General features: G+C 41.6%; 1 protein-coding gene across 1 annotated transcript in view; it reads right to left on the bottom strand.

Annotated features, from left to right (window-relative positions):
* DHX58 (DExH-box helicase 58) overlaps nucleotides 1-24,657 on the bottom strand; it is a 409,135-nt gene extending 384,478 nt beyond the window's left edge. The window contains exon 1 of the mRNA XM_044054731.1: nucleotides 24,523-24,657. The gene's annotated coding sequence lies outside the window, so the exon portion shown is untranslated. The remainder of the gene's footprint in view (nucleotides 1-24,522) is intronic.
* Nucleotides 24,658-27,021: the final 2,364 nt, after the last annotated feature.

The raw sequence follows: 27,021 nt of genomic DNA, 5'->3' as shown, positions 1-27,021 counted from the left end.
ATGCAAGTGTCAAGGATTATGCTGAGTGGCCAGTATAGTCCTCCAGCATGGGTCCTCTGAAGTCATCCACCCCAGTCTACACAAGTGTAGAGTCTGCTTGTGCTAAACACAGTTTGTGTGCAGTGACAACCTTGCCTGGGGGTGGAGATGAGATATGGATGTCCAGGGAAAGGTGGACATGGGCAGGTATCAACAATGGTGGTCTACCTCTTGTGTGGAACAGTGAGTACCCACGTTGCAGATGGACAGGTGCAATATGTATTCACCCATGTGGCTGTGGTGTGTGGTTCTGCCATAGCACATGGACCCACAAATTGTAGTGGCGGTAGGGTAAAGTGGTAGAGGCCTGAGTAGTTCTCACACACAATATGCCTGTACCTGATGTTAACAACTGGAATGGTGTATGTGAATACCTGCATATCCTGGCACTGTTCCCAGGGAAGCTAAGTGTGTGTCCTAGATGTGGGTGTGGTGTTCTGGACTGGTTGTGTTGTGTGTTACAGGTCCTGTGGTCCCAAAGCATGGTATAGAACATAACCTGCCAGTGTGATGTGCATATCTGACCCTGACGTTGGTGGCTGCAAATGCATATATATGCTATCCCCCACCTGACAGGTAGTACTACATCTACAAACCTCTGTGGAAATTAAGATGTCAGCACCCTAGAAATACTACAGGTGCAGAACAGATGCCCAGTAATTTGGATAGTGAGCTCTGCTAATGCGTCGCCCTCAAGTGTCATAATATAATTAGGTAGGGGTTTGAATCCTGCAAATGCTCAGTGTATGTGTGTGGGTGAGTGGGGTTTGTGTGTGTGAAAGGCTGTGAGAGGGAAATGTCCCTTTTGGCAACTGGGAGAACACACTACAGGATGCACACTCCCCTTTCTAAACACAGATGATGACAGCACCCTATAAGTACAGCAGGAGAAGGGAAGCCTCCCAGTAATGCGAATAGTGCGCTCTGCTAATGCATCCATCTCAAGTGTCATAACATAGTTAGGTAGTGGTTCGAATCCTGCAAATGGCAAGTGTGTGTGTTTGGATGAGGGGGGTTATTGTGTGTCTGCGAATATGTATGAGGGATGTGCCTTTGGCAACTGGGAGAACACACTACAGGATGCACACTTTCTAAACACAGATGATGTCAGCACCCTATAAGTACAGCAGGAGAAGGGAAGCCTCCCAGTAATGTGAATAGCGCGCTCTGCTAATGCATCCGTCTCAAGTGTCATAACATAGTTAGGTAGTGGTTTGAATCCTGCAAATGGCAAGTGTGTGTGTTTGGATGAGGGAGGTTATTGTGTGTGTGCGAATATGTATGAGGATGTGCCCCTTTTTGGCAACTGGGAGAACACACTACAGGATGCACATGCCCCTTTCTAAACACAGATGATGTCAGCACCCTATAAGTACAGCAGGAGAAGGGAAGCCTCCCAGTAATGCGAATAGCGCGCTCTACTAATGCATCCGTCCCAAGTGTCATAACATAGTTAGGTAGTGGTTCGAATCCTGCAAATGGCAAGTGTGTGTGTTTGGATGAGGGGGGTTATTGTGTGTGTGCGAATATGTATGAAAGATGTGCCCCTTTTGGCAACTGGGAGAACACACTACAGGATGCACACTCCCCTTTCTAAACACAGATGATGTCAGCACCCTATAAGTACAGCAGGAGAAGGGAAGCCTCCCAGTAATGCGAATAGTGCACTCTGCTAATCGTTTCCCTACGTGTCGTATTAATGTAATTAGGTAGGAGTTTGAAACCTGTAAATGACATGTGTGTGTTTAAATGTGGGGAGTTTGTGTGTGTATATTTCATTGTAAGAAAACATGTTAGTTTTGGCAATCAGGTGATCACACTACCTGATGCACATTACCCTTTCAAAGTACTGATGTTGTCAGCACCCTATAAGTATAGCCAGAGATGAGGAACTATCTAGTAAACCGAACAGTGCGCTCTGCTAATGCGTCCCTCTCACGTGTCATGACTTAATTAGGTAGGGGAATGAATCCTGCAGATGGCAAGTGTGCATGTGTGTGGGGGTAGTAGGGTGTGTGTAAATGCAAGTGTGAGGGAACAGATCCTTTTGGCAAATACTACAATACACCAGATGCTGCATACTCCCCCAGTAAACACAGGGGATGTCACCACACTATCAGTACAGCCAAACAGGGCTAGTTGGCTAGTAATGCCAATAGTGTGCTCTGCTACTGTGTCTATTACCATTGTCAGAGTACAGATAGGCATGTTCTGATAACCCACAACTGTCACGTGTGGTTGTGTCACACAGTGTGACCTTGTGTGGGTGTTTGTACATAACAATGCATGCCATTGCCTAAACCAGCAATGGCATTGCACACATAATGTATGTGTGTGACACATACACATAAATACCTGTGACCTGCAGTAGTTACCATGTCTGACACATGCTTCGTGTGGATAAATGGTATTAGCAATGTATACCAATATGACTGTGTCTTACTGTGCAGGGTCCGCATGTGGTATTACCCTATACAGTGTGGGTGTCTATGGTGAAAGACCTACAGCAGGGGATACACATCTGGTCTGGGCCATATAGTGTACATGTAGTCGATGTACAGGTGCTGCATGTTCCCACCTGTTGTGGTAGTGGTAACATGTCATTCCACTGCAATTCGGTGACCACATGCTGTGAACTCTTCAACTAGAGTGTTGTAGCTACAGTAATGCTCACAACAATGTTCGCTGGATGCAATGGCCTTTATAAACACAGTTCATGAGACTGTCATATTGCCGGTGTTGTTATATGGAGGATAGGTGGTCTTCCTGTGTATGTGAGGGTTGTGTGTGCCAGGCTATGAACCAGATGGCAGTCCGACACACTGTCAGCTGCACATGAGTAGGCCCTGATGGTTTGTGCTAGCCAACAACCTGGAGGTGTGTGTATCTGTGTTACCTTGGGATACCACCCCCTATCCATGTGTGTTACATGTGTAGGGGATGACAGGCATGGTATGGGGCATAACCTGTCAGTGATGGGTAACACCTGTGAGCCATGAATCATGCATCTGGTACTGCACAGACATTGCAGTTCACCGTGCTGAGGGCAGTGTCTGGTGCATGCATCCTCCGGTGTACACTGCTGTTGTTGTGTGTGCAGCACTGTTAGTGTCCTAACCTGTGTGATACCCACTTGAGGTCGCTATGTAAACCATGTCCTGCAGCATAAGGCAGTATGTGTGTACCAAGGAGCCTTGCCATTATACATCGGGCCATGGGTGTCACATGCATGATGACCCGTGCACAGCAATGTGGCTTCCCTAGCATGTAAGCACACGTTGACAGCCATTGGATACCCTATGAATGACAGTGGAGACTGAGCATAATGTAGACATACAACACCCTTCCCACATATAGTGGTAGACTACCTGGTGAGGGTATGTTGGCAACCAACATCAGGCTCATACTGGCCTGTGCCACATGCTGAGAGATCCATTCTATGTTCCCTATCATGTAGTCCAGGGAGGTATGTCCCAGGCAGCCACACTGGCATGGGCAATGAGTGAGTCATATCTGTCCATGCCTCTGTCTGACCTGTATGCATGTGTGCTGTGGTGGACCATAGTGCCCCTGAGTCATATCACTGTGACCTTCACCAGATACAGCCTATTGAGCGGGACCCCAGTGCAGCACACATGACAGGTACCTGACATGTCTGTAGCAGGTGTGTTGTGTAGCCCTACAGGCTGTGAGTGTGTGGCACAGGGGATGTGCGTGCCATGTGTGGCATGTGCTCTGTTCCGATGGAACATATGCCTGTGTGCCAGCTGTGGAGGTGTGTGATGCCCAGGCAGGCTGGGCGTCTGAGTCCCCACGTATGCCCCAGTGTGTTCAGCATGCTGTCAGTGTGTGTCAATGTCTAACTGGTATTGTCGTCACTGTAATATATTGTATTGATTTATTTATTTATCCTACATTTGTTGACTGGGATAGCCCAACTGGATGCATGTCCATTTCAGGGAGGCCCGTGGAGACAAGCTATGAGGGTAGCAGATACAGCATTACATAATACTAGCATTACATAGTACAAACAGATTATTTACAGAGATTACATAAGTAAGCAAGTCAAACATGTTCCACAGGTTAATGTTAGACCTGAGCACAAGCCAGGATTAAATTGAAATTACACAGTAAAGTGGTTCAAAGAAGTTACACATTCGAGATAGCCAGGCTTGATACATTGACATAGCTAGTTACGTGACAAATGTTGTTTGAGTCTACTGTTAAATGACCTAAGGTGGACAGTAGGGTAATATCAGCTGGAAGTGAGTTCCAGGATCTACTTACAGGGTTTGCAAAGAGAGAATCACCAGCTGTGTTATTAAACTTGCTAGTCTGAAGTAGTACTTTGTTAGAGGATCAAAGTGGTCTAGGATTGTTATAGGGGGTGATAATAATTGAAGTGCAGGAGTATTGTCTGGATTATAGAGGATTTTATAGGCCATAATCAGGTGGTTATACTGTATTAGGCTGGGTATTGCAAGCCAACCAAGCTGATTTAGATTGATGCAATGATGTGTCCTAAAAGGTGGACCAGTGGCAAACCTGGCAATGTGGTTGTAGCAAATCGAGTGCTTGTTAAGGACAGTCTTGTTCATATTTGAGAGTAGAGGGGATGCATACAGAAGGGTGAAACAAGGTGTGAGCAAGCTATGGCACCTTTAGCTGGAGGGGCTAGGAAGGCTTTAATTCTGTAAAGTGACCCTAGCTTTCTATTGATGGCTTTGCTAATCTGGTTAACATGTATGTCACATATGAGATTATTGTCTATGATGACACCTAATAGTTTCGCAGCGAGGTCAGGGGATTATTGTGCCATCAGTTGATGTTATGGTAACGGTGAAAGTGGTAGACCTACGTGTTGGTGGAATAACAGCAGTTTAGTTTGATTGGGATGTAGGATCAGACGATGTTCAGAAAGCCAGTTTGCTATTGTATTAAAGGTGGTCTGGGTAGCTGACCATAACTCTACTGGAGATGTGGCTGAGCAGATCAGGTAGAGTATACAGCATATTGGATACAGCTGACTTTTTGGGATGACAGTATAACGGTCAAGTTAATGACGATGGAGGACAGCAAGGGCCCTAGTATAGAGCCTTGTGGTACTCTGAGGGTGTTAGGTAGAAGGTTAGAGGGTTTGTTCTGCCAGAGGCCGGCCTGCTGTCGACCATGCAGGTAGGATTGACACCATTGGAAGGCTCCAGTATCTAGACAGTCTGTGCAGGGTGTGGAGTACAAGTTGGTGATCAACCATATCGTATGCCTTTGAATTATCCAAAAGAGGGCTGTGGATATATAATTAATGTTGCAAGTATGGCTTATGGTGTTAGTAAAGGCTAGGAGGCCTGACGAGTGCTGTGGATGAGGATGTAAGCCATGCTGAGGTCTGCCATAATGCGAGGTTTGGATTAGGTGGTGCATGACTTGTCTATGACTTAATGTTTCCATAATCTCTGCAAGTGGAGAGAGATAGCTATTGGCCTATAATTGGAGACTTCAGTAGAGCTGCCTCCTGTGTGAAGTGGGATTACATATGACATTTTCCAGATGGTGGGAAAGTTAGATTCTAACATGGTTCCTTTGATTACCTTTGAGACGCGGTAAGCAATAGCATCATCTGGTTTTGATAGGTACTCGGCAGGGAGTTGATCAGCAGAAAGTGTAGTGGGTTTCACTGTTACAATCAAGGTACAGAGAAGTGAAGTGGCGACTGGTTGGCAGCTGGACGCAAGTAGTTTTCTAGGGGTGCTGCTTTCAGGACCAGGGGAGCTAGGAGGTAGATGGCTAGCTAGGGCCTGCAATGTCTCAGTAAAGGACTGGTCAAAGCTATCAGGAACATCTTCAGGGGTATTATCAATAGTAGCAGCAGGGATCGGGGTTGACGTTTGTCCTGGACGTAGTATATATGACATGCCACCTGACCAGGTATGGCATTACTGGGTTCAGAGAGACCAGTCCCCAGATTGGCTGTGTGGTGGCATCCCACACATGTGTTGTACGTTCCTGGCCAAGGGTGATGGCTGACTGCATACATGTGGCAGCTGTGACAATGACACATGACTCACATAAACCACGACTGGACCATAGAGGCGATTCACTGAGTTACCTTGCACATGCCACCCTAGTAGTGTGATTGCCATGGTGAGTACCAACACATAGGGCCAATGGGGAACAACATACTGAAGGTGTGTATGTGTGGGTGGACTGCCACTGTTTCATAGCACTGACATATATGACTGCACCTGGGTAAATGCCAGGTAAGACGCGTGTGCAATGTGTCACAGGCAACGTACATGCGTACAGGACAGACAGTGACGGTCTGTCATGTGTAAAGTTGACATACATATGGTACGCTATGCAGATGTTACTAGCAGTCTACAGAAGCACTGTAACTCTGCATTGCAGGTGTAAGCAGTGTTCCAGGGGACCCCAAGTGAACATGCATGCAAACAAAGCTACAGTACACAGGGCTGGAAGTACTGCATTATACAACAAAGAAGGGGTAACAATAACAGTAAGTAACAATGCAAATATGTAGGCACTATCAACATGTACCCAGGAATATATGCAGCAACAGATGCCCATGGTGGGAGCCGAACCGATATTATGTCATACTTATTTGTGATCTGGACTTCACATTGGTGCTGCACACATATCTAGATGCGCCGAACATCCACATAGCATAGTCGTTGTGGGCATCTTGACACCATTACTTCGTACATGTCCACCATTGCATATCATCACTACTTTGCGTTAGCTTCCCAGCTACCCAGCAACCATGTATTATCTGTTGACAACCTTACCACCGCATGCAATTATGTGCAGCTGTTATGCTTTGGTATGTACTATGGGTGCAGATAACAATTCAGGACATTCATACAGTTACTACAGCAGGCATGCTGGGGTACACACACACACAGTCATAGCAGCACACTGTGCTGTTACCAACATGATACTACTAATACACGTCTATGTAGTCACCCTGTGCATCAAAGCAACTTTTTCCCGTTTGAATTTAAAGGGAATTTCAAGGGGGCACAGTGGTCATCCCCCCAAAGCCCAAAAAGGGTTTTGGATTAATATGCCTGATCAACCCCTGATACCCCCAATTTACCCCTGGGAAAGTTTTGGGAAAAAGGGCAGGGAGTACAGGGTTTTGGGGCCCCGGGGTTTGGTGGGAGGGTGGGATGGGGCCCCGGGTTTTTAACTTTGATGTGTTTTTGGGAGCCCCCAGTTTCCCCCTTATGGCTGGCCCTTGGGGTTTGTGGAAGGGGACAATGCATGGGGCCATACCCCCAACATGTTGTGGCAGGGGGCCGGTACCCGTGCCTGGGGGGTGCACAGTATCCCGTTCAAAGCCGACCCCGGGACCCCGCAACCCCGAAGCGGGGGTGTGGGTTTTCCCGGGGCCTGTCCCTGGGGGACGGGCCGGGGCCACATGGTGGTCTCCCCGGGGGGCCCCTGGCCAAACCCGGCATTGGTTTTGGGGCTGCGCTGGCACTTTTGGGCCCTGGCCAGCCCGTTGAATTTCCCCACTGGCCCCGCTGCTGCTGCTGGGCATACGGCCCTCGTCCCCCAGCCCCACCTTTCCCCTGGCCCCATGGGAAAAATCTGGGGTTTTGGGGCCCCTTTAGTCCCCAAAGGCGTTTTGCCCCCGGGAAGTTTCGGAACCCCTGGGGAATGTCTTTTTCCCTAACCCCGCCCCGGCTGGCTTTTGGGACCCTTTCCCAAATCCCCAACCCTGGGCTTGTACCTTTCCATACCCGGGTGGGCAAAAACCGGAGGTTTACCGGGCAATGGGGGTTGACCCCCTTTTACGGCCAAAGGGGGACCAAGGAACCCCGACAACCCTTCCCGTTTAAAATTTCCCCGGGGGGGTGGCAAGGGGCCCCTTTGTCAGGTGAAGCCCCCAAAATGGGGAAAAAAAGGAAAAATTTTTAGTTAAAAGTTCCTGATGACTTTTACCACATGCACAATTTTAAATGGAACAGCACACACCCTGCACACCCCTTCAACGGCCTGCCACACCCATCAGGGCCTGCAACAGCACACTGAATTCAAACCTCCCGCACACCCCTGGGAACAGCACCATGGTCCATGAAACAGCACACTGCCCTTTTTAAACCCCAATGCCCATGGGGTTTTCACTGGCACAACACATGCACACGACACTGGACACAGGGACACTGCACACATGCACACATGGGGACAGCACATGACACATGGACACATGCACATGCAATAAAACAAGGGACACTGGACACATGACACATTAACCCGGACAATGGAAAGAAAAACATCACCCCATGGTGGCCCTGCAAAACCCCCCGGGGGACCGCAAAAATGGAAACATGGGGACACTTTCCAAATTTCAATGAACATGCAAACATGGGGGACAATGGGAAACCTGCACCCCATGCCTGCCTTTTGGAACCCCCTCCCCAAAAGCAACGCTTTTTGGCCAGGCCCCAAAATTGGGGGCCCCCCCCCGGGGGGGGAAAGGGGCCCCCCCATCCTGGGACCCCTGGGAAACAGCACCTGCCACCCTTCATTTTAAAAACCAGGGGCACCCCACCCGAGGGGCCCCTACTTTACCCCAGGCAATTTACAGGACCCCCTTTTATTTATGGGGGAAAAAAACAAATCCCCCCAGGGTTTGGTGGCCTTCTCTTCCCCCGGAGGGATGCGAAATTTTAAGAGAAAAACAGGGGGAAACGGCCATTGAAAATTGGGAAATACTTACAGAACTCAGGGGTAATATATATTTCCCCCCCATTGTGTGTGTGTGGCCCGGTATCATTTAAAGGCCCGGTGTACCCGCCCCTTTGTTCTGGGCCCCCGGAGCCCCAAAACTTAAAGGGAAGCCCCTCCCCTCTGGGGGGAAAGGGGGGTGTTTTGGGCCCCCCCACCCCCTGTGGGGACCGGGTTGCCTTTGGGTATCTATCCCCCCCCCCGCCAAAACACGGGGGTTAAAATTTACTTTCAGGATGGGACCTGCCAATGGGGGGTTAAGCCCCCTGCCCCTTTCAAAATTTTCCCACGGAACCCCAAAAGGTCCCTTTCCCACATTTCCCCGCCCTTCCGGTTGGATTCCCGCCGGTGGCCCGGGGAAAACAGGGTTTTATAAAAATGCAAGGCTCTGGGGACCCTTTACTTGGGAAGGAGTGGCGGGGTTACGCTGTTCGCCATCCCCCCTGGGGGGAAAAGGGAAAAAAACAGGATACCCCAAGGCCCTTGTTAGAAATATGGCCACATCCCCAAATGTCTGTGAAAAAACCCACTTAAAATTTCCCCAAAACCCCGTTTGGGCCAAATTTTTAAACAGGGCTGGCCCCTATCCCTCCTTTTCCCCCACCGTTTAAAATTTTTCCACATTCCCCCTATCATCCCCATTCCGGTAGGGCCCACAAGGGAACACAACCTCACTTGGGGTTCCCCAAGGGTACCCGTTGGGGACAAAAACCCCCAATTAAAATGTGATTTGGCCCGAAGGTTTACCGGCCTGGATAAAACATTCCCACCCCCACCAAGGGGACCCCCTGACCCAATTTATATGTAAAGGGTGGTTGAAGTTAAATTATTTCTTTGGGGGCTTTAGGAAAAGGTACCTGCAGACACTTTTTGGGGCCCGTGGGCCACAACCACAACCCGGGTGACCCCCTTTCAAAGCACCCCACAGCCCATTGCTGGGGAACGCACAAAACATTTCCAACCCAGACCCCATTTCAAAGGGTTGGCATCCCCCTTTTTTTTGGAAAACCCCAAACAACAATTGGAAAAACCAATACAGGGGGCCCATGCCCGGAAAAGGGCACATTCCCCATTAAGGGAAGGGAATCTGTGGTCGCCCGGTTCTTTCCACAGTTCCTCCCGCCTGGCCCACCCGGGAGGTGGGCAAAAAACCAGGAAGACCCCAAAGGCCCTTTTTTTTTTTTCCTTTCCCCTCCTCAATTCTCGGTTTCCCCTCTTTCCTTCAACCCAAACAAAAGATTATTGGGAACAATCTTTTTTAGGACTGTTGGTCCATTATCCCCCCTTTCCCCCCCTTTGAAAAATTTATCACCCGTTGGTGTAACCCCCTTTCATTTTCACTTTTTTCCCGGTAGGGCCCTTAAAAAGGGGGGGAACCCCTTTTAATTTTGACCCCGGGACCCTGGATGTGTGGACCTGCCCCTTTAGGAAAAGGAATACCCCATATTCACTGTGTTTTATTCCTTTTCCCTCTCTATGTTCCCCGGACAAATGGTAAGCAAAATTTTCCCACAACTAAATGATATAATTAAATATATATTTTAATATTAAATTATCTATGGGGGTTTAATGCCTTATTTTCTACCTGCCCAAAACTTGTTTTTTCCCCCCATTCCCTTTATGGGGAAAACCTGTTTTGAACCGGTAATTTTAAAGCAGGGGACTAAAACCATTTCCCACAACATCCCAATTCATGGTTTTTTTATTTTGACAAAGTTTTGTATGGTCATCCCTTTTTTGGTAGGGCAACAACATTTTTCCCGGTCCTTTGGGGTACAGGGGTTTTTTTGCCTTTTTAAGGGTTACAGGATGCAACACTATTTAACCTTTTAACTTTTTTAACCCGGGTTTGGTGGTTTATTACCCCACCGCCTTTTCGCACTGGCGGTTGCTACAAAACCGGTTACAACCGTTCGTTTTTTTTTTCTTCTCTTCCCCACCCCCTTTTTTCTTTGAAAGAAAAGAAAAAAGGGGGAAGGAAAATTTAAAAAGGGGGAGGGTTAAAACATGGGAAAAAATTTTTTGGGATTTCAAGGGATGTGGAAGGCCCTCTGCCCAATTTTTAAGCCAGCTTTGCTAATTTTAAGAATTTGGGGTACTTTGAAATTCCACCCCGGATTTCAGGTTAAATTTTTTAAAAGGGGAAAGGGGTAGGGTTCCCTTTCCCCGAAATTTTGGGGGGGGACCATGTTGGGGTAATTTTTTTGGGACAAATGTTTTTTTTTTTGGATGGGAAAGGTTAAAAATTTTTCAGCTTAGGTGGTTGGGGATAAACAAAAAACCCAAACCCTTCCCGGGCCCTGTAGCAAGTGTGGGGGTTCACAAATTTACCCACAATTTATATAGAATAAAATAAATAATGAAAATACCCCTACATTTCCATGTTCCTTTAAATGCCCAACAAGGGGTGTGCATGGGGGTGTTTCCCGCACAAAACCCCTTTTGAAAATCCCGAGTTTTTTCCCCCAAATTTTTTGGGGGTCGGACAATCCAATTCCCCACCCCCCATTCCACCCTTATATTTTTTTGCCCCAATTTTTTTAAAGGGGGGTCCCCCCGGGTTAGGGTGGCAAAAGGGACCAGGGGTTTTCCGGTCCTGGGGGGACTGACAGGGGGGAGATTTTCCGCTGGAAAAGGCCTTCCCGTGCCCCAAGGCATTTTAAGCAGTTTGGGTTAGGCTTTTTCACTTGTTTTCGCATGGGGGTTAGTTTTTCCCATTAACCAAAAACCCCAGTTTACCCTTTCGCAAAAACCGCATTTTTTGAAAGAAAAAAGAAAAATGGGGGAGGAAAAGGAAAGGGGGTTTAAAAAAGGGGTCACAAAAGGGAAGAAATAAAACCCCAACGGGAAAAGTCCCGGGGGTTAAGGGGAAGGGCCCCTACCCCCTTTTTCACGGGGGGGGTTATATGTTTAATTTTGGGGGGAAAATTTTAAATTCCCCCCCTTTTAAAAAATTAGGACAACAATAATACTTTTTACACCAATTTTAATTAAGGTTTTCCAAAGTCCACAACTTGGGGTGGCGGAATGGGCCCCTTAATTTTTTTGGGCCCTAAATTTTTGTTTTTTGGGGGCAATTTCCCTTTTTTTTAAAGGGGAAAGTGGGATGTTTGGTTAAAGGAAAATTTTTGGTTTCAGCTGGGGAAATTAGGTTTTTGGGATAAACCCGACAAAACAAACGAAAAGATTTTTGGGGGTTAAAGACACGTTTGGGGGTTACCAAAATTAGGGGCAGGTTTTGGATTCCCGAACCCCAACCCCACGTTTCAACATTGGAATGGTACCCCCTAGGCATTGCCCCTGTTTTTCCTTTTTTAACCCCCCAGGCAGGGGGGTTTTTTGGGGGGTGTTTGTAAACCGGGCAACAGGATTTTTTCCCTCTTTGACCTTTTGCCTGCCCCGGTTTTGCTTTTGGGGGCTTTTTTAGAAAATGCCCCCCAATTTCCCCTGGGTTTTTTACCACAGGTCCCCTTTTGTTCCGGGGGGGTATTGGCTCCTTTTTCCCCCACTTGCAGAACCCCATCCTGCACCTTTTTTACCCCCCATCAACCACCCGAGGAGGGTTCCGGGCCGGGCCCGGGGGCAAACCCCCCAGCCCATGGGAAGGTTTGGGTTTCCGCGGAACCCGCCTTTTAAAAAAGGGTTTTGGCCCTTATTATACAGTTTTTTTTACATAAATAATTAAATTAATTTAACCCGATGGGGGTTGGGGGTTTTTCCCCTTAACCAAACACCCGATTTTCACCCATTTGAACCTGCTAAAACCCTCCTTAATTTGGAAAAGAAATACCAACCGGGCCCAAAAACCTCAGGGTTAAATTGAGGAACCGGCCCTCAGGTTTTGGGATGTTTGGAAAAGGGCCCGGCCCTTAACCGGACTTCCCCAAAATTTGCCCAAAGGCAAATTTCCATTTAATTTGTTTCACATTTTCCAAATTTTACGTGGAAAGGGGTTATATGTGGTTTTAAAAGGGTTTGGGGAAAGAAAATTATTTAAACCTTTAATTTCAAAACTATTTGTACATTTCCCAATATTTCATTATTCACATACTGTTCTCTTAAATTTCCTTTTTAAAATTTTAAATTGGTGATAGGACCCGGGGTTAACCCGGGAAAATCTTTTTTTTTTATTTTTCTTCAACACATTTCTTTAAAACTTTTTTTCGGGTTCTCAACCTTTCCTCTTTGCTTTTTAGCTGGCAAAGGGGAGTTTTGGGTTTAAAACCTCATTTCCCACCGCATATTTCAGCTAGAGGGCCCTTTTAGATTTTAAACCCCTTCCAGCAGGGAACCCCTTTTTAACCCGTTTTCCCCTGTTTGGGAATCCCCACCCCCCTTTAAAATTCTGCTTGGGAACTGGGATTTTTATTCTTTTTTTCCCCACTTTTTCTATTAAAAGGGGGATTTCTTACATTTTCTAATTTGGTTTTATTTTACTATTTTTAGGGGTTGGGTTTCCCGGGTTTTTTGAAAAAATTTTTTTTAACCCGAAGTTTTACCAAATCCTTTTTGCAGCTACTTCCCGGTTATTTTCATATTTAACAAAATTTTCCCACTGTGTTTCTTACTTCGGGAGCCAACCAAACCCTCAGGTTTTTTACAAATTTTTTAACAGGGCATTTTTTTATTTTAGAAAATTGTGGGGGGTTTTGTTTGGTTTTTTCACTTTCCGGTGGAAAATCTTGGGTTGTTTTCTTTTTAAATTTTCCCTTTCTTGGGGGTTTTTTTCCCTTAACTGGCCCACACCGCCCCCCTACTGTCTTTCAATTTCCTTTCAGTTATTAGTGGTTCATGCCGGTGGGGCAACCGCCAGCCTTCCCCCATAGGTTTCTCTTCCGGGGGCGGAACCTGCCCTGTAATTAAAATTTTTGAATTTGGGTACAAATTCCCTAATAAAAGATTTAATTTTTACATTAACATAATTAAAAAGTTATTTATAGTATTGGGGTTTGGTGTTTTCCGGGCCCCGGGTCCCAAAATTTTTTTTTTGGTCCCCTTGCTCCTTCAATTTTCCGAAAAAGGTGGTTGATTTAAAAAGCTCAAAATTTTGGAAACCCTGGGCACTGGTGAGGGTTAATGAGCCAAGGGAAAATTTTTTTTGTATTTTTCCCCGAAGGGCCTTTCCCTGGAATTTTTATTTCCTTAATTAAAAAATTTTTATAGGAAGCCCGGATGTACCTACTTTCAAACCCCAATTTTTTAAAAACGTTTTCCTACTCCTAATTTCCTCAGGTCTGGTTTAAACGTTTATCTTTTTCCGGGGAAAAAAAGGGCTTAAAAAGTCCCTTTTTTTTCCGGGACAAGGGATTGGGGCCAAATTTTTAAAATTTATCCCCCCAAAAACCCCCCAAAAACCTTCATTTATTTATTTTATTATTTATATATTATATTATTATTTCTATACTCCCGTTTATCTTTTTGTTTCTGCCTTTACCCATTTAAAAAAGTTCCGGGGAAATTCCCTTTTTTATTTTTCTGAACTGTTAACTGCTGGGGTTTCTGTTAAACAAAAAACCTTTCCAACCGTTGCCGGGTTTTAAAACCCTTTTTCCTTTTGGGAAAAGGGTACTTTTTTAAAATATTTCCCCCCCACCATATTTCGCTCGTCATTTTTTGGGCACCCCTGTTTACATAAAAAACTTTTTTTTTTTTTTTTTTTTTTTTTTTTTTTTTTTTTTTTTTTTTTTTTTTTTTTTTTTTTTTTTTTTTCTTTTTTTTTTTTTTTTTTTTTTTTTTTTTTTTTTTTTTTTTTTTTGTTTTTTTTTTATTTTTTTTTTTTTTTTTTTTTTTTTTTTTTTTTTTTTTTTTTCTTTTTTTTTTTTTTTTTTTTCTTTTTTTTCTTTTTTTTTTTTTTTTTTTTTTTTATTTTTTTTTTTTTTTTTTTTTTTTATTTTTTTTTTTTTTTTTTTTTTATTTTTTTTTCCACTTTTTTTTTTTTTTTTTTTTGAAAAATTTTTGCCCCCGGGTTTTTTTTTCCCTCTGGAAATTTTTGACTGCTTCTATACCCCAGTTAATTTTTTGCCACCTTTATTTGAAAAAATTTCCCCGAATTTTTTCAACCAAAAAACAAAGCCCAAAAAAAGTTGAATTAAAGATTGAATGCATGAGAAATTAAAAGTGAGTCTACAGTCTGGTTATTCTTATGAAGTTAGGTAACATTTATATTTGTATTGATTCAGAAGACCTTAATACATCTAAAAAGGAATGCTGTTTATTTCATATAATTAAAAATATGTTATATGACATGACAGGAGTAAAGTATTTTTCCATACTTGATGCAAACCACAGATTTTTATATATAAAGCTTTGTTTGCAGTAATGGAAACACTAGCTCACATAATATTAACCTCAGAATACTGAGAGTGAGTAACAGTTGTAGTCATTATTTCCAGGTGTCAAAGAGGCTAGCAATCCATAAAGCACCAGTCCACATATTTTCTTAAAAAACAGGCACAAGGGATTAAAGAGGTCAACCGGCCAATTACTAATATAATTAACAAACAATATATACACACACACACACACACACATATACATATATACATATATATATATATATATATATATATATATATATATATATATATACATATATCTACCTGTATTTATCATCATTTTCAGTCTCTCTGCCTTTCATCCTATCTAAATAAAAACATCAGTCTACACAGGGGGAAATATCCCTATATTCCTTATCTGCCTATCTCTGTCAATCTGTGTAACTGTCTGTCTGTCATTCTGTCTAAACAAAAAAAACAAAATGCCAGACCAGTGAAAAATGCTGAGGTTTTTACTAAGCACTTACATATATCCATTCTGATGATGATGTACTACGCACTTTTAAAAATAGTTTCCCATCACACCTATCAGGGTGTTCTAGACTCTGATAAACATTTATTTGTTCATCCACTGTGTCTACAGAAAAATATCTTTGGATTTTTTGCAGGTATCCCTCTGGACAATTCTCTGACTGCTTCTATACCCACTCAGTATAGCCACTTTATTGACTGTGTACATCTCAGATGTCTCATTGTGCTAAACAATAAACTAATAGCCACAGTAATGTGTTTCAGTTTGTTTTACTCAAATGTACACTACATGTGTGAAGCCAGATCGGTAAGTATATAACATGACAGATGGGGTCAGTCACCTACTTGCATAAACTTCCTCTGTGCCCACTCATTATAACCACTTTATTAGCTGTATGACCCCCAGATGTCCAGCTGTGATTAAATAAAAAAAATAGCTACAGTGGAGTATTTCTTGTTTTTACTAAAACATGTACTAGCCCTTCTAAGCCAGATCAATAACTACTGAAAATAAAAGCTGGAGTCAGTCAGTTTCATCCTCTAGCACTACCAAGCCAGATCAAGCCAGATCAATGACTGCTTAAAATGACAATTGGGGTCAGTCACAGTCACTTTCATTCAAATAACTGTTTCCTCAGATTTCCAATTAAGATAAAATAATAATAGCTGCAATAATGTATTTCCAATCATTTTACTTAAAAACACACTACCCTGTCAAGTCAGATCAACAATTGTTTAAAAGTACAGGTGGTGCCACTCACTTTCATCAACAGACTGCTTCCATGACCAACAAATGTGGCTACTTTATTGATCACTTACATGTCAGAAGTCTGTTTGGGATCAAATTAATGAATGAATAAATATAAATGTAATGACCAGATTAAAGTATTTTATCCCATTGGCATTAGATACATACAATACAAAGGTGTACCCTCTGCAACACCCCCACAGTATTGATACTCAAACACAGACAGACACGCAGACGCACAGACACAGACACAGACACACACACACACACACACACACACACACACACACACACACACACACACACACACACACACACAGATGTACCCACAATTACAGCCATTTTACTAACTCTGTACACCTCATTTGCCTGATTATGATGAATCAAATGAATAAATACAGAAGCAATGGCCAGAAAACCGTATTTCAGCCCCTTGGTATTATACATATACAGTACAATAAGCAAACAACTACAACTCTCCTACACATCCACACACATGCACCAAATGCATATTACTGAATCTGTACAGCTGTCTGGTTATTATCAAATGAATGTATACATACACACATTATTGTAATTTGACTCATTAGCCAATAGTGAAACCCACTGCAAAGTCACAATTTAACTATCAAAAAAACAGACATGCATATATACATAGAGAGTACATTTCTTCTTTTTCATTCTTTATTTTACTTCAAGAAAGTTATATAAAGTAGGTAGCATTCATTTCTAAGTGCAAGGCTGGGTTAGTCAGATATCATAGTTTTTTCCAAAGTATGCACAAGTTGATAGCATCCTTTCCTTCAATTCACCACAGAGCTGTCTAGCACAGTCCCAGCTATTTTTGACAAGGGAAAATTTAGAGTTTTATATTTATTTGTCATTTGTCCCGAAATACCTTCTATTTTTGATATAAGTCAGTCCCATGTCTGTATTGCATTCTGGAATGGATAGCCACAACATACAGTTGTCTGCAAACCATGTGGGTATGAATGGATTACCATCACATGTCAGGATCTCTAAATGTGGTATATGTGTGTTCAAATACCATATAAAAATTCTACAGCTTCAACAAACAACAAGGAAAGAAGGCATCCATGCCCCTTGACAAAGCTATTGTATGAGACTAATGTCCATTTAGTATGGCAATTACTTTTGGATTGCTACACAATAACTGACATTGTGAAGCAAACTTTTGGGAAACTACATTACTTCCTAAAGCCACCAACCACCATATAAAACATTTAACAGAATTAAATATGTTTTTTTAACTCAGCACCACCCCAGCTTTCAGATTCTATGAAGTACTCAGCTTTTGTGTGCTCAGACATATTCTCACCAGGTCTAGACTTCCTGTTCTATGTTTAATTGACCCTTGCTGCTGCTCTGATACTAGGTACAGCAAAAGATTGACTATTCCTTAAAATGATATTTTAGCAAATATTTTTAATTCCAGATAATGATACGAGCCTATAATTACTCAACAAAGCCTTAACGTCATTGGGTTTTAAAAACATTAGTACCTTGGCTATGTTGGAGTCACCAGGAAAAATCTTCTCTTTTAACATTCAAAATAAAAGTTAGGAAAGGGGATACCAGCTTCTACTTGTATTCCTTGAAAAATTCTAATATCAGCTCATCTAAACTTTGTGCTTTTCCCTGTGTTAACCTTTATATAGCTGCTATTATCTCCCCCTTCATCATGCCCCTCATCAATGTGACTACTTTCTCATAGTTTAGGCAAGCTTATTCACCCAAAGATATCCAAAAATTCCCCCACCCTCCTTTCATCTGGCCTGTATTGTTCCCTATGTTCTTTCACAAAAGCTCCATTTTTTGAGCTAGGTCTGTTATCATTGCACCATTGCTATTCATGACTGCTGTAATTGTCATTTCCTTTGCTTTTTCCTGTGACCTGTACACTATAAACTTTTGTGATGTTATACTTTTTATCCATTCAAAACTTTTATATCTCCCATTTTTAATCAAAAGTCTGCTAGTGTATATTTCTAGGCAATGTTTTTTCTCCACATTAATCTCTTTTATTATTCCCTTATTTATCAGTTCTGCCTTTTGTATTCCTTCTTCAGTTGCATTAAATGCACTATAACCTCCCTTATACTAGCCAGTCTCTCATTTATCTTTTGTCTCTTCAATGCCTGAGCTAAGTCTCTGATATTCTTCATAACAAATTTACTTGAGCCGTACTGAGCTCTCCCCAAAGGATATGATTCTAACCTACACCTCAGTATTTCCCTGACCTAGATTTCAGTAATAATGTGTCAAGTTACCTGGTCATTGGTGGGACCATTTTTTTTTTTTTTTTTTGCAATTAATCAATGTGAACTTAACTGCTGCATGGTCTGACCATATAGTCAGGAAAATATCAGTTTGTTGTATATACATAATCTACTAACAGGCCTGTTGAAAACAGCAATAAGTCTGTGCAACTAGCCGTGCCTGCCTTTTGGGTCATATAGCTGTGTTTTTTTCTTTTTCTGTAGCATAAATCATTCTTTGCCCATCCACTAACTCAGAATCCTCCATTATAACTCAAAGAATGGTCATAGTTTTCCTGTTTCTATTCCTGTCCTCTAGTAACACATCCATGTTAGGATCTACTACCATGTTGAAATCCCCCATTATGATTCTGCTCATACTTTCCATATTATCCTCTTCTGCTTAGTAAAATTTGATTAAAGGGGCAGTGTCATCCTCATTAGGCCCATACAAATTCCTGATCAAAAGTGCTTGTTTTGCTGTCTTAACCTCAACCATGGTCTACCTACCCACTTTATCAGTAATCTCCTTAATTTTGGACCAGTCCAAAGAATTATGAATGTGAGTGGCTACCCTCTTTTGGCATATCCACAGCAAATTTGTAGCCCTCCAACTATTCCCCAACTTCCAGAAGCCATATCAGTGCTTATGCTTCAACTTAGCTTTGTTTTAATATAAATAATTGAAACTTGCATTTCTTTTACATGTTGTTGATATGCCATGAGCATTAAGTGATGTCTCCCTGAATGCCATCTGCCCAGCATTATTACTTCTATGCTTGACTGGCCAAACATTATGCTTATTTATGCTTTAGCTTCGATCTACAGACACCTACTTTCTCTGCCAAGTCCTTGGACTATGTACCTGGCATTGATCTTGTTCTTGGACTATGCACCTGGCATTGATCTTGTCCTTGGACTATGCACCTGGCATTGATCTTGTCCTTGGACTATGTACCTGGCATTGATCTTGTCCTTGGACAACGCACCTGGCATTGATCTTGTCCTTCGACTATGTCCCTGGCATTGCTCTTGTCCTTGGTCTATGTACCCGGTATTGATCTTGTCCTTGGACTATGTACCTGACACTGATCTTGTCCTTGGGCTATGTACCTGACACTGATCTTGTCCTTGGGCTATGCACCTGGCATTGATCTTGTCCTTAGACTATGTACCTGGCATTGATCTTGTCCTTAGACTATGTACCTGACATTGATCTTGTCCTTGGACTATGTACCTGACACTGATCTTGTCCTTAGACTATGTACCTGACACTGATCTTGTCCTTAGACTATGTACCTGGCATTGATCTTGTCCTTAGATTATGTACCTGGCATTGATCTTGTCCTTGGACTATGTACCTAGCATTGATCTTGTCCTTGGACTATGTACCTGTGCATTGATCTTGTTGCATGTCATTGCTAAAAGCAAAGATTAACCTTATTGGGTTTTAAAAAAAATATTAGTACCTTGGCTATGTTGGAATCACCAGGAGGAATCTTCTCTTTTAACATTCCAGATAAAAGTTATGTTGCCCTTAAGGTTAATATATTTTAATAATCCCAAGATCTCTTTTCATTTTTGAGGTGGCTCAGCTCATCTTTGCGCTATTCCTTTGTCACCCTATACAATATACTCTATTCAGGATTTTTTTACATTAAATCTAAACTGTCAGAGCTCTGACTTTCATCAAACTTAAGTCACACTTCATCTGTTTTAAAGCTCTTATATGCATCATCTGTTTTGCAAAGAGTGTCACAGTTAACAAAGAGACATATTTTTTGTTCCAGTAGCTATGTAACACATACCACATCAATGAATAATTCATGAACTGCTTAGGAAGCCACATTTTTCCCCAATTTACATAGTTATGACCACTACTAAACTGGTTAATATACTACTCTTTTATGCAATACTGTATTAAATACTGTATTAAATACTCTTCTAAGCATCCATGCAGGTCACACCATCCATATATCCAACATGGCCTACATTAATAGCTGCAGGCTTCTATTTTTTTAGTGAGCAGAAAATATATACATGGATATCTAATAACTTAGATGAGTAACAATGAATGTAGTACTCAGAGTTAAAAGTAAATTTTCCCTTTAAGGATTCTTGATGTCACAGTTCTGAAAGAGAGACAGATAGACAGACACAAACAAAAAGGCAGTCTAAAACAACATAAATATTTTTTTCATGGAAAAAAATCTTCTTGCTCTAAATGATAGGGTATCTCAAATAACTCCCATAGGTCTGTTCTTTTATATTCTCTTCAAAATGATAAATTGTTTTAAAGTACTGGCAAACATTATTTGCTCATTTTCCATTCTTTCTGGTCACATCTGGAAATAAACATGTTGCACTGCATAAACCATGTGAGCAGAATAGTTTACCTTAACAAGGGTAATTTTTCTGTTTGAAATAGCCTAACAACTGCCACCCATCATATTTTTATTTTTCACATCACTGGGTCAGATTCTCAAATGGTAAAAATCCTTGCAACAATCTGATGGTCACATTTAAATTTATTTTACCTTATTACTGCAGGTGATATAAAGGAAGTAAAAATGATGCAGCCTTAACCAGGAAAATCTGGCCTGATTTCAGTTAACTATTATGCAGAAGTAGAGATACAAGATGGAAAAGCACATCAATTCCCTGCTCCATGTATTCTGAAAGCCACAAATGGAGTTATTTATATGTCTAGTTTACAGAGCCCTTACCTGGCTTGAGCTGTGCTATAGGCATGAGCAGCGCAGAATCGGACATCAAGGTATACTCAGATTTTAGCCACTAATAGACCCCCATTAGTATTTAGGATAGGTATTGCTTCACTGGTTATTCATTCCTAGGTTGGCTACATTTGTAGAAAAACACCTTAAATGATTCAAAAGCATATCAGATATGTTCTGTTGCTTTGAAGGAAAACTAGTTGCATGATCCTGTGCAAGGATGAGGCACATTCTGATTACTGGTGTAACACCGCATATTTAGCTATTATAGCCAGAGTACGCATAAGATCATGGTGTATACAGTATTAATTTAAACTTCTGATCTCAGCTTCTTCTTCTTTCTGCTTTTCCTGGCTAGGGGTTGCCACAATGGATCACCTGTCTGCTCATGACTGGCAGTCGATTTTACGGTATTGAGTTGCCAGCCCAGTGCCCAACCTTCCACAGAAGGCACACACATGCATACACTCACGCCTAGGGCCAATTTAGAGTATCTAATCCACCTACAGCATGTCTTTGGGATGTTGGAGGAAACTGGAGCACCCAGAGGAAACCCACACAACCACAGGGAGGACATGTAGATTCCGCACAGGAGGCACCCCAGCCGAGGATCGAACCGAAGAACCTCTTGCTGTGAGGTGGCAATGCTAAACGCTGCACCACCATGGCCACCCAAGCTTCACATCTCAGCTCTCTTTTATTATTTCCAAAGGCTGGCATTCAGGGAATGTACACTCAGACTGGATATATAAATGGTCAGGCCTCAGCTATCAACACAGTCTCAGTCCCAAACTGCACTCATGCAGTAGGGCTCACCTTGAAACATACCTCTCGTTTGTCCTTACTTTTCATGTGCATTTCTGATTTTCCCCCATAAATTTGCTTTGCCTTTGTAATACTTTTATTTTGTGAAAAACGTGGTGCGAATTACAATTATTAAATAATGTCAGCCATTTCTACTCCAGATGACTTATTCTTCAGAAAATGCACATTAACACAATTCTTCTTATTTATATCAGCTTTGGACTTAGGCAATGCTACTATTTTAAAACGGATTCTCATTTGATACCTTTGCCCTTGATTATTTTTGGCTTTATCCTTTATTCTTGTTTCAAATGAGAAGTAGCTTTTGTAGTGGTGAGACTCTAAAAGTAAATTACTTTAAAGTAGCATTATCACCAAACTATACACAAAGAAATACTTACTAAAAGTTATTACTCTTAAAATTCCCTTACCAATAAATGGGACTTAGATCACAGCATTATCACTATGAGTGATATGTGGCTATATAAAGAATGAAACCACAAACTATTGCCATATGCAGAAGTTATCATTGTAGATAAATGTTTTCAAAAGGATAAGTGTGTATTCTTTTAACTCATAATTGTCTTTAACAAGTAAGAAATTACTTTACATGCTGTAACTGTTGTGTATGTCAATGTGCAATTGTTGCATTTTATAAGACTGCATATCATTTCTCTTGAACAGTCACCCATTTGCAATATACTGACTACCCTGAAACTAGCTATCACTTTGGGGTGTAAAACTGTTTTGGTGAAGGAATTAGCATTCACTAAAATAACTCAGTAAAATTCAAAGTATGATTTTTCTGGGGGAGCAAACCACCCCATGCACATACCTTCATGCAGGCATCCTGCTATGTCTTCCTGCGATAAGTAACTCTAAAGTTACTACAAGTTACAGGAAGGGACAAAAACAACAACCCTGCAATGACCATTTGATTTCAAACACCAACTGTACATAACAATCTATGACCACACAAAAGCTTGAAAGGATTGTGATGAAAAACAGCAGTAAAAATGATGTTTGTTTATTTATTGTTTTGTGGTATTAAAACTGCTAAGCTTTAGCATTAAATATCTAAAACAATAAATAAAAATGAATGTAATATCAAAGTCAATAAATACAAAATAATAACACGGCAATCAGATCCTTTAGATGTAGCTAAAAGGTACATTTAAAATTTTAAAGTTCCAAAGCTGGAATGAATTCCTCTGCAGGGCTCATTGTACATACCCCTGATAAATGGGATCTTAGGAACCTCCTGAAAAAGGACTCTGAGTTGTATATCCAAATCGGGGAAGATAGCTAATTTCAGAGGCCAAGGGCAGGGTGCACAAATGAGTTCCTGCCAGAGGTCACAAGCCAGATCCTTAGAACAGTTAGTAACTTCTCATCTGACGACCTGAGCTGTCTAACAGGAGCATAAGGCCTCAGTAGCTCTTTAAAATAAGCAGCACCCATACTATAAAAGTCAAATCATTTTAAGTTGCCTGTGTCAGCCGATGAGCAAAAAAATACGTAACAATAGAACTTTTTATGAGAAATAGACCAGTGCTATAGCAACAGTATACCAGTATGAAACTCAAACTATCTTCAAACAGCAAAGTTGTTTCTGTACTTGTAGTAAGCTAAGTTCAGTGCTGTATAATGAGGACTGTCTCATTCAGCTATGGTTCAGACCATCCGCCTTGCACATGGACCTACCATGGATACCAATGTACCAACTCCAAAATCTGCTGCTCTGATACTTTTATTAGCCATCTTGCCATATTAAGGTGTACTCTGTTATCCACAAACACATCACCAGTACCAATCTGGAGTAGGGACACTGTGAGCCATACAAATGACCAACCTCCCCAAAGCAAAATAATTACTAAAGCACTTAGTCACTTTCCTTGACCAGTATGTTTTACTGTCCCATAAAGTTCATAATTAAGATACTGTAAAGATGAAAACACTATTTTGAAGTTTGTCAGTAAGTGATGGTCTCTGAATTCTCTTCTTTATATTTCCCATGACAATTCTAAGATTGGAAAGCATTTATAGAGGGTCATATGTACAGACCAAGGATCAAACACTATATTTTGATTTTCATACATGCTGCACATACATCAAACAGTGAAAGGTTTGCCATCACACACTGCAGGAGTTTGCAGAAATGTATAAGCAAAGTATGGTACAGATTAGTTTGGAAATGCAACAAGGCAGGGCAGAAAATACGTCATCCTGTCTGTGCATAGTCACATTCAAGAAAAGCAACATTTCTATTCCCATATTTCCTCAGCTGTGGAGTTTATTTCTGACAGATAATGACAGCGTTATTTCCATAGCTAAGAGCATGTGATTATTTCTTTACTCACCATAAATAGTTGCAGAATCAGCCGTGTTAATACACAATTTAGGGACGCTGCAGTCACCTTCCTTACTTGAGCGATAAGTCTTGTGTTCTAAGAGGTCTGGCAGCATACCACATAAACTAAGAGACTAGAAACTGAAACTAGGCTGACGCACCCTAGCCCAGCCTTCAGGATCCCCAGGAAGGAGTACACTGACATACAACTGATAAACATCACCTATACTTCATTTTCAGATCTTTACACTTTACGTATCACTAGAACTTAATTCTCTTAAGCTCATTACTTCAACGTTACATCCAACAACATTCACATATTGTGTGGGTGTTTTTGCATTCTGAATCAAATTTACATGGGAAAAAGTAGGAAGCTAGTATGTCAAACTTATGTAAAATGCACACAGATTGTTTATTCCACACATTGACCTACGTGATACAGGGTTATGTTAAAAAATAAAAAGAGTGTCTTATTATTTATGTATTTATTGGTATATTTATTTATTAGGATTATTAACTGGGATAATGGACTGACTCCCATCTGGACCTATTTCAGCCACAGCCTGGGACTGATATGGCTTACAGAAATGCAATGTAAGGTAATATAATGAACAATAACTAAATTACATTTGCCTCATGTGCTGTAATGATCTTTTCAAAAAAAGGAAATAACAAGCTATTGTATTACATAAAAAATATTGTTTCTAAAATCATGGTTGTAGAAACATTAAAAGTCCATTAACTGTAGCTATATTTCTATGGTAAAATACCATTATAAAACTTCTACAGTCCAAATAAAGGATTCATAAACATAATTCCCCATAAAAATCAATCTTTGTGCACACCTAATCTAGTGTATAACTGTTGCTTTACCATGACTAATAAAAGGGAATCATATAGGTGAGGGTTATAAAAAGACATAAAAGTACATATATGGGTCATGCATGGGGACTGCACACCTAAGGTGGTATACATGCGTGTGTACCAATGAGTGTACATATTCCCATTAGGGGTCACCACAGCGGATCATCTGTTTCCATTTCTCTCTCTACTCTGCATCTTTCTCTGTCACACCAGTCACCTGCATGACCTCTCTCACCACATCCATAAACCTTAATTTAGGCCTTCCTCTTTTCCTCTTACCTGGCATCTTCATCCTTAGCATCATTTTCCCAATATACTGAGCATCCCTACTCAGCACATGTTCAAACCAACATAATCTTACCTCTCTGGCTTTGTCTCCAAACCTTCCAACCTGGGCTGACCCTCTAATATACTTATTCCTAATCCTGTCCACCCTCGTCACCCAGTGCAAATCTTAACATCTTTAACTCTGCCACATCCAGCTCTGACTCCTGCCTTTTTGTCAATGCTACTTTCTCCAACCCATATAACATAGCTGGTCTCACTACCCTCTTGTAGACCTTCCTTTTCACTCTTATTGGTACCCGTCTGTCACAAATCACTCCTGACACTCTTCTCCACCCACTACATCCTGCCTGTACTCTCTTCTTCACCTCTGTTGATCCCAAGTATTTAAACTCGTGCACCTTTACTAACTCTATTCTCTGCATCCTCACCATTCCTCTATCCTCCCTCTCATTCACACACATATATTCTGTCTTAGTCCTGCTGACCTTCATTCCTCGCCTCTCTAGAGCATATCTCCACCTCTCCAGGGTCTTCTCAACCTGCTTCCTACTCTCACTACATATCACAATGTCATCTGCAAACATCATAGTCCACGGGGACTCCATATACCACTAAACATCATCTACACTTTCCACACTCTCATCAAACAGCTCTGTCACTGCTCACAGAGTGCTCTGTGACAATAACTGAACAAGTACTGGGACAGTAATGCCCCACAGCTGTGGCATTCGATCCCCAGACAACTTCCTATTAAGTAACAGTCCTTATGTCTTGTCCCCATTCAGTGTCTTACCCTTTTACCAGGTTTAAACCTCTTCTACAAATATTGTATTGTCAGAACCCCATCTCACAACTTAACATGTTGAAATATATGTCAGGATGTGCTTCTGTTGAACAGGCATACACTGTGACCATTATAGAAAGTGCTCTTGGGTACTTATATTTCATATTGTCATATCTCTTGACCTCTTACAGCAAGAAATCTGGACAAAGCCATTAATAAAAGTGGGACAAAGGCCCAAAAATAGGGACAATTTTTAAATATTGCTCTTACAAACTTAGAATGTTGATAGAATAACAGTTTTTGCATTTGCATGAATTTTCTGAAGGGTATGAAGTCTGAAACTCAAATATCTGTCATTGTTTTCTAACTTCAGTTTGTAATGATTTTCCAGAAAACCACAATTTGATGAAAAATGGACCAAAAATATTAGGCGAAAACCTGGACATTCTGCAAAAATCTGTACAGTTAAGAGGCATGCATTATACATCTTAGTTTGGCCGACAGTGTTAACTTCCTGATGTGCTACTAAGCACCATGCTGAACCTCTCATGAAAGTATTAAATAATATCTGGT

Source organism: Protopterus annectens, chromosome 13.part0 (genome assembly GCF_019279795.1).
Source record: "Protopterus annectens isolate FY-2018-M chromosome 13.part0, PAN1.0, whole genome shotgun sequence".
Lineage (NCBI taxonomy): Eukaryota > Metazoa > Chordata > Ceratodontiformes > Protopteridae > Protopterus > Protopterus annectens.
The sequence above is the reverse complement of the archived record's forward strand: the minus strand, read 5'-3'. Positions and strand labels throughout refer to the sequence as shown.